This window comes from Caloenas nicobarica, chromosome 29, assembly GCF_036013445.1.
Source record: "Caloenas nicobarica isolate bCalNic1 chromosome 29, bCalNic1.hap1, whole genome shotgun sequence".
NCBI classification, from domain to species: domain Eukaryota; kingdom Metazoa; phylum Chordata; class Aves; order Columbiformes; family Columbidae; genus Caloenas; species Caloenas nicobarica.
This window is the reverse complement of record NC_088273.1, coordinates 2,220,496-2,230,970: the sequence shown is the minus strand read 5'-3', so window position 1 is coordinate 2,230,970 and position 10,475 is coordinate 2,220,496. Positions and strand designations below refer to the sequence as shown.

General features: G+C 48.4%; 1 pseudogene; it reads left to right on the top strand.

Annotated features, from left to right (window-relative positions):
• Positions 1 to 1,247: 1,247 nt before the first annotated feature.
• LOC135999699 (olfactory receptor 14A16-like) lies at positions 1,248 to 2,175 on the top strand (annotated as a pseudogene).
• Positions 2,176 to 10,475: the final 8,300 nt, after the last annotated feature.

The following is a 10,475-nucleotide window of genomic DNA, read 5'->3' as shown; positions in this document are numbered from 1 at the left end:
CAGCAGAGCAGGGGCTGGTCAGGAGCTCTTTTGCTCCTGCTCTGCAGGTGGCTGCTGGGGGTTGTCTGCTGGGCAATGATCGGACTGTCCCTTTAGCACATCCCATCTCCAGGAGCCCTGACTCTGCTCTGCCTGTCCTGCTGGGCTCACCAGCTGCCCCCAGAAAGGCCCAGCTCTGCTGTAGGATGCCAGGAGTGCTGAGCCTTTCCTTGGGGTCCGCACTCTCCTGCCAGAGTCCTTTGCTTCTCTGGGTGAGGGGTCGTGTCCTGCTCTCTCCATCATATCTTCATCTCTGGGCTGGGACAGAGAAGAGTTTGCAGATCTGCCCTTTCTAAAAGGGCTCCCCTGCTCCAGTGTGAGTCCAGTTTTTTGTATTAATTAGATTAATTTGTGTCTGATGTCATTTTCAAGGTAGCACAAGCAAAAGCACAGGACAGATGAGTGAAAGACTGATGGACACTGCTGCTCTCCGGACTAAGCATTGAGCCACAGAAAACTGAGCCATTTTGCCTGCCCTCTCTCAAGACTTTTCACATTTTCCCTCATAAAAATTAGGATTTCTCCCCCTTATCAGATATGGTGGCGGAAAATAAAGTATACAGATGAAATATTTATAAAGACATGCTATGTCTCTACTCTGCAGCCCACTCTCTACAGAATCATGAGTGCAGGTATTGCACATTTCCATTAAAGCTGGACAGATGAGTAAAATCCTGATGGACACATCTGCTGTCTGACTGCACAGAGCCAGAGAAAGCTGAGCCTTTTTGCCTGTCTCGCCTCAAGACTCTTCACATTTTCAATCACAGAAATGAGGCTTTCTACCCCTAAAAAACCCCAATCACCTGATGTGGTGGTGGAAAATTAAAAAACACAGATCAAATATTTATAAAAACATGCTAATTGTCTCCTCTGCAGCCCAAGACTTTGAGAGTCATGAGCACAGATATTGAGGTTTTTCACTGAAGGTGGATTACATCTGCCATTCCTTGAGAACGTCAGAGGTGTCACAAACCAGCTCCCCCCATGTCCCCACTGCAGCAGAGCAAAGCTGGCTGCTTGGCAGTACACGGGCAAAGGTCCTGCTCCTCACCACACACTCAGCCATAACACATCAGAGAAAGGAAATGCATTTAAATTGGGGTGATGCCTATGAAAAATCATGTGGCTTAGCTCGGAGGACTCTGTCCTAATTTCATGTTGCTTTTTCTTTTTCTGAACAGAGCCCATATGCCCAAAACCAGCAAATGTCCAATAGCAGCTCCATCACCCAGTTCCTCCTCCTGCCGTTCGCAGACACACAGGAGCTGCAGCTCTTGCACTTCTGGCTCTTCCTGGGCATCTACCTGGCTGCCCTCCTCGGCAACGGCCTCATCATCACCACCATAGCCTGTGACCAGCACCTCCACACCCCCATGTACTTCTTCCTGCTCAACCTCTCCCTCCTCGACCTGGGCTACATCTCCACCACTCTCCCCAAATCCATGGCCAACTCTCTGTGGGATACCAGGGTCATTTCCTATGCAGGATGTGCTACACAACTCTTCCTGTTTTTCTTTTTAGCTTCAGCAGAGTTTTTTCTTCTCACCATCATGTCCTATGACCGCTACATTGCCATCTGCAAACCCCTGCACTACGGGACCCTCCTGGGCAGCAGAGCTTGTGTCCACATGGCAGCAGCCGCCTGGGCCACTGGGTTTCTCAATGCTCTGCTGCACACGGCCAATACATTTTCACTGCCACTGTGTGAGGGCAATGCTGTGGGTCAGTTCTTCTGTGAAATCCCCCAGATCCTCAAGCTCTCCTGCTCAGATGCCCACCGCAGGGAAGCTGGGCTTCTCATGTTTAGTGCTTTTTTTTTTTGAGGGATGTTTTGTTTTCATTGTGGTGTCCTATGTGCAGATCTTCAGGGCTGTGTTGAGGATTCCCTCTGAGCAGGGTCGGCACAAAGCCTTTTCCACCTGCCTGCCTCACCTGGCTGTGGTCTCTCTGTTTGTCATCACTGGCATATTCGCCTACCTGAAACCCCCCTCCATCTCTTCCCTATGGCTGGACGTGGTGATGGCAGTTGTCTACTCACTGGTGCCTCCAGCAGTGAATCCCCTCATTTACAGCATGAGGAACCAGGAGCTCCAGGATTCAGTGTGGAAACTGATAACTGGACGTTTTCAATAACAAACAACAACAAATTGTCATTGTCTGCATAGAAGTTATAGTGTAACTCATTGCAGGCTCAGCCATTCTTATTTTGTTGCTGTCATGGTGGTGGTGTTTTGTGATAATGTTCTCATCCCTTATTCACTGTCTGCCTCTTTTTTCTGACTGTCTATGGAAATGAGTAGCCATTTTCTCTCTGTTTAAAAAAAAAATAAAGGGCCCTGCACTGTTTTGTTTTGGTTTGGTTTCCCCCTGAGATCTCCTTTTAAGGCCTTTTTGGAGCTGCAATGACAGTTTCTGTCTGCATTAGTGGAGAGGAGCAGAGTCCCAGCCTGGCAGCGCTGCCAGGGAGCAGCAGCCCTTGGTCTTCCAGAGCTGTTCTCGTTCCACTCCCACACTCTCCTTCTCATCCCTTGTGTTGGTGCAAGGCCTGAGTGCTCTGGCAGCTTGGTCACCGTCCTGCTGTGTGTCAGTCCTGTGAGCGCAGGCAGGGACAGGCAATGGGCACTGCTGTGACAGAGCTGGCCTCAGAACAGCCTTTCCAGAAAGAACGGTCATCTCCTCAGGGCAGTGCATGATGGTTTATATCTTCTTGCAAAGTTTCTCTCAAGCATATGCCTACAAAAGTGGCCCACAGATGAAACACCATTGTGCAGCTGCACAGTGTGTGTGTGCAGGGCTGGGCACACAGCAGTGTCCTCTCACAGCCAGGCCTCCTGCCAGAGACCTGCAGGACCAGCAGAGCAGGGGCTGGGCTGTGCCCGTGTGCACTGGACACCCCTTGGGAAGGAGCCTCAGGTCAATCATCATGCACTGGCCCCTCACAACCACCATTTCCTGCACTGGCCTCTCACCCACAGAGGTTGTTCTTCCCTCCATGGATGGACACTGAATGGGTAGTTCAGCCGTCCATGTTTGCATTGTACAGATGAGATGTGAGCACGCACGTCATATACGTGAGGTGACATGAATGCGAGTAAGCACAAACACCAGCAACTATTCCTTAGGGTTCCATGAAGGCTTGTGGCACAGAGGAGGTCTTGATGTCACTTCATGTTGAGAGGAACACCCCATGGGAAATCACCTGAGTGCTGCACCGGGATGTGATTGCTTGAACTGTCCATTCCTCATGTCATGGGACATCTCAGATGAGTGCAGAACAGGGTGACACACCGCAGGGCTGAGGTGTCTCCCGTCCTTTGGGAGTGGCAACCGGGAGTCAGAGAGACACTGTGACTCCTACCTCTGTCTCTGAGCATGCCTGGGTGCATAAGGAGTCCATGAGGTCAGCTCAGATGTGGACAACTGACAGAACCCTGACATTTCTGTGTGTGACTCCAGGCACACACTCCACTGTATCAGTGAGACTGATCTCAGCCGCCTTGGACAGGCTCATTGCAAGTGCTCCTTTCTGCTATGTCACACTTGCCCGTGATTCTGGATTATGCTCTCAAAAACACCAGAGAAACCAGAGAGATTCTGGTGTCCTTGGAAAACACAGACATCAAAGCCATCTTCAAGAATGGCAGGAACAAGAATTGGGAGAACTGCAGGTTGGTCAGCCTGCCTCTGTCCCTGGGAAGGGGATTGGACACGTCCTCCTGCAGCCATTTGCCAGCACTTGAAGGACAAGAAAGGGATTGCTGAAGCAAAATGTGCAGGGAAAAGGAAGGTATGTCGTGTACATGGAGTTTTGCAAGGCCTCAGACTTGGTCTCCCATGGTGTCCTTATAGCCAGATGGGTGCTGTCTGGGCTGAAGAAGTGGACATTGGGTGGCAACTTGGCTGAATGATTGAGCACAGATGATATGAAAGGTACAAATATTTCTGTGCAACCAGTTACTGGTGACATCTCTCAGTGACCAGCATTGGGCAAACACTGTTGAATGTCTTTTTCTCCCCCTGTATGATGGGACGAGTGCACTTGCATCTCTTTTAAGGATGATGCAAAGCTGGGCAGAAGCCTTGAGTAACCTCACCTGGTTGACCCTGCCTTGAGCAGGGGAGTCAAACAAGATGATGTTCAGGGCTCTCTTCAAATCTGAGTTATTCTAGGATTCAATGAATCTTTACCTTCGAGAGGTTTTTGAAAACTGAACATATGTAGGAAGAAGAAAAAAAAAATAAACAGGCAGAGGAGGAGATCTAAAATGTGTGAACACAAATATGGCACTTCCTGTGAAGAATGTTTCTCCCTTCTCTCATTCTCCATTAGTAGCAAATAGATTTCATCAAATTCATAAAACAAGGATACTTATAACTGGTCAGGTCCTGGGCCAAGAGGAGGTTATGGATGGCTACGGCCCCAAGCCTGACAGTGTTCAAGAAGAGACTGGACAATGCCTTCAGACACAGGGTATGAAATGTGGAGTTGTCCTGTGCAAGGACAGGAGTTGGACTCAATGATCCTTGTGGGTCCCTCCCAGCTCAGGACATTCTAGGATTCTATGAAATACTAGGTCAAAAGTCCATGTTTTCGTTGTACAGATGAGTTGTAACCATACACATCACGTGCATGTCCATGGTGTGCATGTGGTGAGATGAACCCAAGTGAGCACAAATGCTATCAGCTATTCCTTGAGGTGCAATAAAGGTCAGTGGGACAGAGATGGTGTTCAGGGGTCTCTTCCAACCCGCGTTATTGTAGGATTCCATGAATCTTTTCCTTGGGGAGCTCTTTCAAGGAAGAATACACAGAGGAAGAAAAAAAAAAAAAGGCAGAAGCAGAGGTATAAAATGCACCAGTGTAAATACAGCAGCTCCTCTGGGAAACGTTTCTCCACTCAAACCCTTGAACGGAAATCTATTAGATGAATTTGATGAAACCAGCTTAGTTTTATCTGCTCAGACACTGGACCACAAGGAGGGTCCAAAGAGTTGTGGTGAATGGGCCAAATCCAGTTGGTGGCCAATCACGAGTGGTGTTCCCCAGGGCTCAGTACTGGGGCCAGTTCTGTTCAATCTCTCTATCAATGATCTGGATGAGGGGATCGAGTGCACCGTTAGTAAGTTTGCAGATGACACGAAGTTGGGTGGGAGTGCTGACCTGCTGGACAAGACGACAGGAAGGGTCAACAGGGGGATGTGGAGCTGCTGGTTCATTAGGCTGAGTCCAATTGTCTGAACTTTAACAAGGCCAAGTGCCATGGCCTGCACTTGGGTCATAACAACCCCCTGCAACACTACAGGCTCAGGAAAGAGCGGTTGGAAGGCTGCTTGTCAGAAAAGACCTGGGAGTGTTGATCAACAGCAGCTGAACATGAGCCAGCATGTGCCCAGGTGGCCAAAAAGGCCAATGGCCTCCTGGTGTGCATCAAGAATAGTGTAGTGGGCAGAACCGGGGCAGCGATCATCCCCTTGTACTTGGCGCTGGTGAGGCCACAACTCGAATCCTCAGTTCAGTTTTGGGCCTCTCATTATAGGAAAGACCTTGAGGTGCTGGAGTGAGTGCAGAGAAGGGTACAAGGCTGTTGAGGGTCTGGAGCACAAGTCTTCTGAGGAGCAGCTGAGGGACCCGGGAGTGTTTAGCCTGGAGAAAAGGAGGCTGTGGGGAGACCTTTTTGCTCTCAACATGTATCTGAAAAGAGGTTGTAGCATGGAGGATGTTAGTGTTCTCATGAGTAGCAAGTGATAGCATGAGAGGAAATGGCCTCAGCTTGTGCCAGAGAAGGTTCAGAATTGATATTAGGAAACATTTCTTCATGGAAAAGTTTGTGAAGCAGTGGAACAGGCTTCCCAGGGAAATGGCTGAGTCACCATTCCTGAAGGTGTCTAAAAGATGTATAGATGAGGTTCTCTGGGAAATGGTTTAGTGCTAGAGTTAGGTTGTGGTTGGACTCGATGACATTAATGGTCTCTTCCAACTGAAATGATTCTATGATCCTACGATTCTATTCTTCAAGGGAGACAAAGAGGCTGGGGGGAGACCTTATTGCTGTCTAGAACTACCTGAACGGAGGTTCCCATACGGTGGAGCTATCCTTTGAGGTAGGAATCATAGAATCATAGAGAGTGTTGGAAGGGAGCTTCACAGGTCGTCTAGTCCAACCCCCCTGACATGAGCAGGGACATCTTCACCCAGATCAGGTTGCTCAGAGTGCCATCCAGCCTGGCCTTGAATGTCTCCACGGATGTCTCCATCCACCACCTCTCTGGGCAATCAGTGCAGTTGTTTCATCACCCTCATTGTAAAAAATTTCTTCCTCATGTCTGACCTGAATCTCTCCTCTTCTAGTTCAAAACCATCACCCCTTGTCCTATCACAACATGCCCTGCTAAAAAGTCTGTCCCTATCATTCTTCTCGGCCTCATTAAGGTATAGAAAGCTGACAATAAGGTCTCCCTGGAGCCTTTTGTTCTCCAGGCTGAACTACACCAACTCTCTCAGCCTGTCCTCACAGCAGAGCTGTTTCATCCCTCTGATCATCTTGGTGACCTTGCTGTGGCCCCTCTCCAACAGGTCCATGTCTTTCCTGTACTAAGGACCCCAGAGCTGGATGCAGGACTACAGGTGGGTTCTCACCACGGTGGGGCAGAATCCCCTCCCTTGATGTGCTGCTCATGCTCCTTTGGATGCAGCCCAAGATATGTTTGGCCTTCTGGGCTGCAAGCGCACTTTGCCAGCTCCTGTCCGGTCTTTTACCCACCAGTATCCCCAAGTCCTTCTCGTCAGGGCTGCTCTCCATCCCTTCATCCCCCAGCCTGTATTGATAGTGGGGGGTTGCCCCAATCCAGGTGCAGGACCTTGTGTTTGGCCTTCTTGAACCTCAGGACACTCACATGAACCCACTTCTCGAGCTTATCCAGGTCCCTCTGGATGGCCTTCTTTCCCTAACATGTATCAGGAACTCCACTCGGTTTGGTGTCATCTGTAAACTTGCTGAGGGTGCACTTGATCCCACTATGTCACTGATGAAGATACTAAACAGTAGTGATCCCAGTATGGACCCCTGAGGGACACCACTTATCACCAGTGTCCATCCAGACATTGTGCCATTGACCACCACTCTCTGGGAGTAAACATTGAGCCAGTTCCTCACTCACCAAACAGTCCAGCCATCAAATCCTCTCCAATTCAGAGAGAAGGATGTCGTGAGGGACCATGTCAAAGTCCAGGTAGATGACATCCATAGCCCTTCCTTTGTCCACTGATGTCGTTACTCCATCGTAGAAGGCCACCAAGTTAGTCAGGCAGGACCTGCCCTTGGTGAAGCCATGCTGGCTGTCTCAAATCACCTTCCTGTCCTCCTTGTGCCTTAGCACTGCTTCTAGGAGGATCTGTTCCATGATCTTCCCAGGCACAGGTAAGGGGCTGACAGGTCAGTAGTTTTCAGGGTCCTCCTGTCTACAGCAGAGGAGAGAAACACTGCCACACAGCACAGTTTGGAACATGAGGAGGAAGAAATATCACTCAAAGAGTAGTGTTGTGGTACAAGAAATCATCCAGAAGGAGCGTGAGATCAGTCCACCACCTTGTGTTTCAAGGAACAGAGCATGAGAGTGGAGACACATCAGTCAATGTATGGAAACACCAGGGTGAGAGCAAGGGGAGGAAACGAGATGGGTGTCTACAGCCTGCAGGGAAAGAGAAGCAGCTGTGGGACAGTGTAGGACAACCTGTGGTGGAGATGGCAAAGGGCACTGGCAAGGCTGGATGTAACCAAGGGAACCCAAGTCTTTGTCCCCTTGGCTATGGCAATCATCATGTTGTCCTCAGGCACTGGGGCACCTCATGGCCTCCTTGCACACCCCCAGGAAGGCTGGGAACTGTCACACCATTGTCCTTCACTCAGCATCACACAGCCCACATCCCCCTGCCCCAGGAAGAGCCCTGAGCAATGGGTGAGGGACAGGATCTGCCTTCCCAGGGACTGGGGGTCAGGCCTTGGCCTCTCTGCTTCATCCAACAAAACCAGGCTTTTCTCAGCACCTCAGCTGCCTGCACATGACCCTTTGTTTATCTGCCATCATGGCCTCCAATTCTCTGCTCTAACGAGTCCCTGGGGAGGCTTTGCTGGTACACGCCCTCAGTGGAACTCATTAATACTTCAAGGTACATAGTACTTTTCTCTTCTGACTTTGACTTCTGGCAAGGTTTGTGCAATCTCCTCTCAGCACCTCAGTGAGTTTCAAGGACTCAGCACCAAATGCACCATGGGGCTCATTACACGGAACAAAACTCTAAGAAACCATGTCTCTTCTTGTAATTGTCTTCTACTCTTGTACAGTGAATTAGAGAGTTTTCTTGGTGTAACTATGTAGAAAGATTTCAAAAAGCTTCTAATAAAAGCGTCTTTCTATTTTAAAGGGTGTATTTCTTTAATTTTTCCGTTTAAAGAAAATATTCTATCAGTATTATATCGATCCAGGGTCTCTCCTGTGGAGGTCTGGACTGGTTGGAGAAGGTCTGACGCTTGAGGTCTGACACTGTGTGGACAACCTTGCTCCTCACCTCCCCAACCCCATCATTTCTCTCATTGGCCACCTGGCACTTGCATCCCTTTTCCTTACCCCAGTCTTCTCCACTGCAGTCTGCAGCTGGATGTTCCAGCTCCTTTGCAGCAGCTCCCACCTGCTCTCCTTGGAGACCTGGCTGCACACAGGCAAAGAGGGACTTTTCTTTCCTTTTGAACAAACAAAATAAAACTGATAAGATTCATGATTAAAAGAAAACACACTCCTCAACTGTATGCCAAGGACAAACTGCCACCAATGAGATTCACCATTCACAAGGCATAACCATGAGAAAATATTTTAGGCAGAAATGAATTACAAAATAAACACAATAAAAGAGTTGGCTAAAGACAGAATTAGACAGACTACCGAAAGACAAGGAAGCTTTTAACTCCTTGAAGCTGAAAGCAGCAACTGGATTGTTGAGAGATGTCTGAGTGATCAAAGAGTAAGGGGAAGGGAAATCCAGAGAGCAATCGCAAGTGCTTGTGTGTAGATTAGTTGCTGGAAATGTGACTTCAGACATGGTCAGTTTAGTTAGGATGGGTGGAAATACATGAAAGATGAGGGAAATCAGATGCACAGCCTAACAGAGAGAGTGCTGGCAAGGCAAATCTAGTGGAAGATGAGAAGTTCTCCTCTTGCTCTAAATGCACATGCTGAAAAGCCTCATTTTGATCTCAAGGGAAAACACTGATATTTTATTTAAAGTATTTAATGTTTTCAGCTGATGATTTCCTGCTCCTGCTTTTAAAGACGTCTGCAAATGTCTCGCATTTTCAGGGCGAGCTCCATTGCCTGACCACAAGTATCCAGGGCCACCTCCAGAGGAGCCAGTGTCTCTGCAGTCTATGTCTGGACTGGTCGCTGTCACAGAGAACCTGCTGGAGACCAGAGCCCCTCGGAAGCTGCAGCTGGAGCCTGGGCAGAGGGTCTCAGGGCACCTACACTGGCACCACCCACCCCTGTCCCTGTAACTGCATCCCAGCCCAACGTTATGATCACTTGCCTTTGCAAACAAAGGCAGAACATAAAATCCCCCGGAGACCAGTATAGTAAAACAAGGCAAAACAAAGGAAGGAGGTTAACAACACCAGATATATTTGAAGCCTAAATCTGCAATAAGACTTGTCTTTCACTCTACATCTTTCATTCTATTTTTTATTGCTTAAAACAAAAAAAAAATGTTCTCAACATTTCCATCATATGGAAACCTACAGCATTCGAAACACTTTATTTTTGTCTTACACAGCCCAGGGCCCCAAAAGCTCCCTGCCAATAACTGTCCATGCCACTTCTTACTCTTGGCACAGAGTGAATCCCCCTCTGAGGTTTTGGCGACACTTGCCTGATGGAGAAAAGCAGGGTAAAAAGCTTCAGTGTAATGTGCCCATTTGGGATGGCCAAATTTGCACTGATCTTATCAGATATCTGTCATCTGTCTTTTTATATGAGAAAATCTGTATTTGTGTGTAGGTACAAGCACAGAAGAATCATAAAATAATAGAATAATGGAATCATAGAATCATGTAGGTCAGAAAAGACCTTTAAGATGATAGAGTCCAGGCATAAACCCAACACTGCCAAGTCCACCACTAAAGCATGTCCCTAAGCCCCATTTCTACATGTCTTTTAAAACCCTCCAGGGATGGTGACTCAACTACTTCCCTGAGCAGCCAGTTCAAATGCCCAAAAATCCTTTTCATGAAGAAATTTTTTCTATTACCCAGTCATTCCCTGGCACAACTTGAGGCCATTTCCTCTTGTTCTATCACTTGTTACCTGGATAAAAGAGACTGACCCACACCTCACTACAACCTCCTGTCAGGTAGTTGCAGAGACCAATAAGGTCTCCCCTCAGCCTC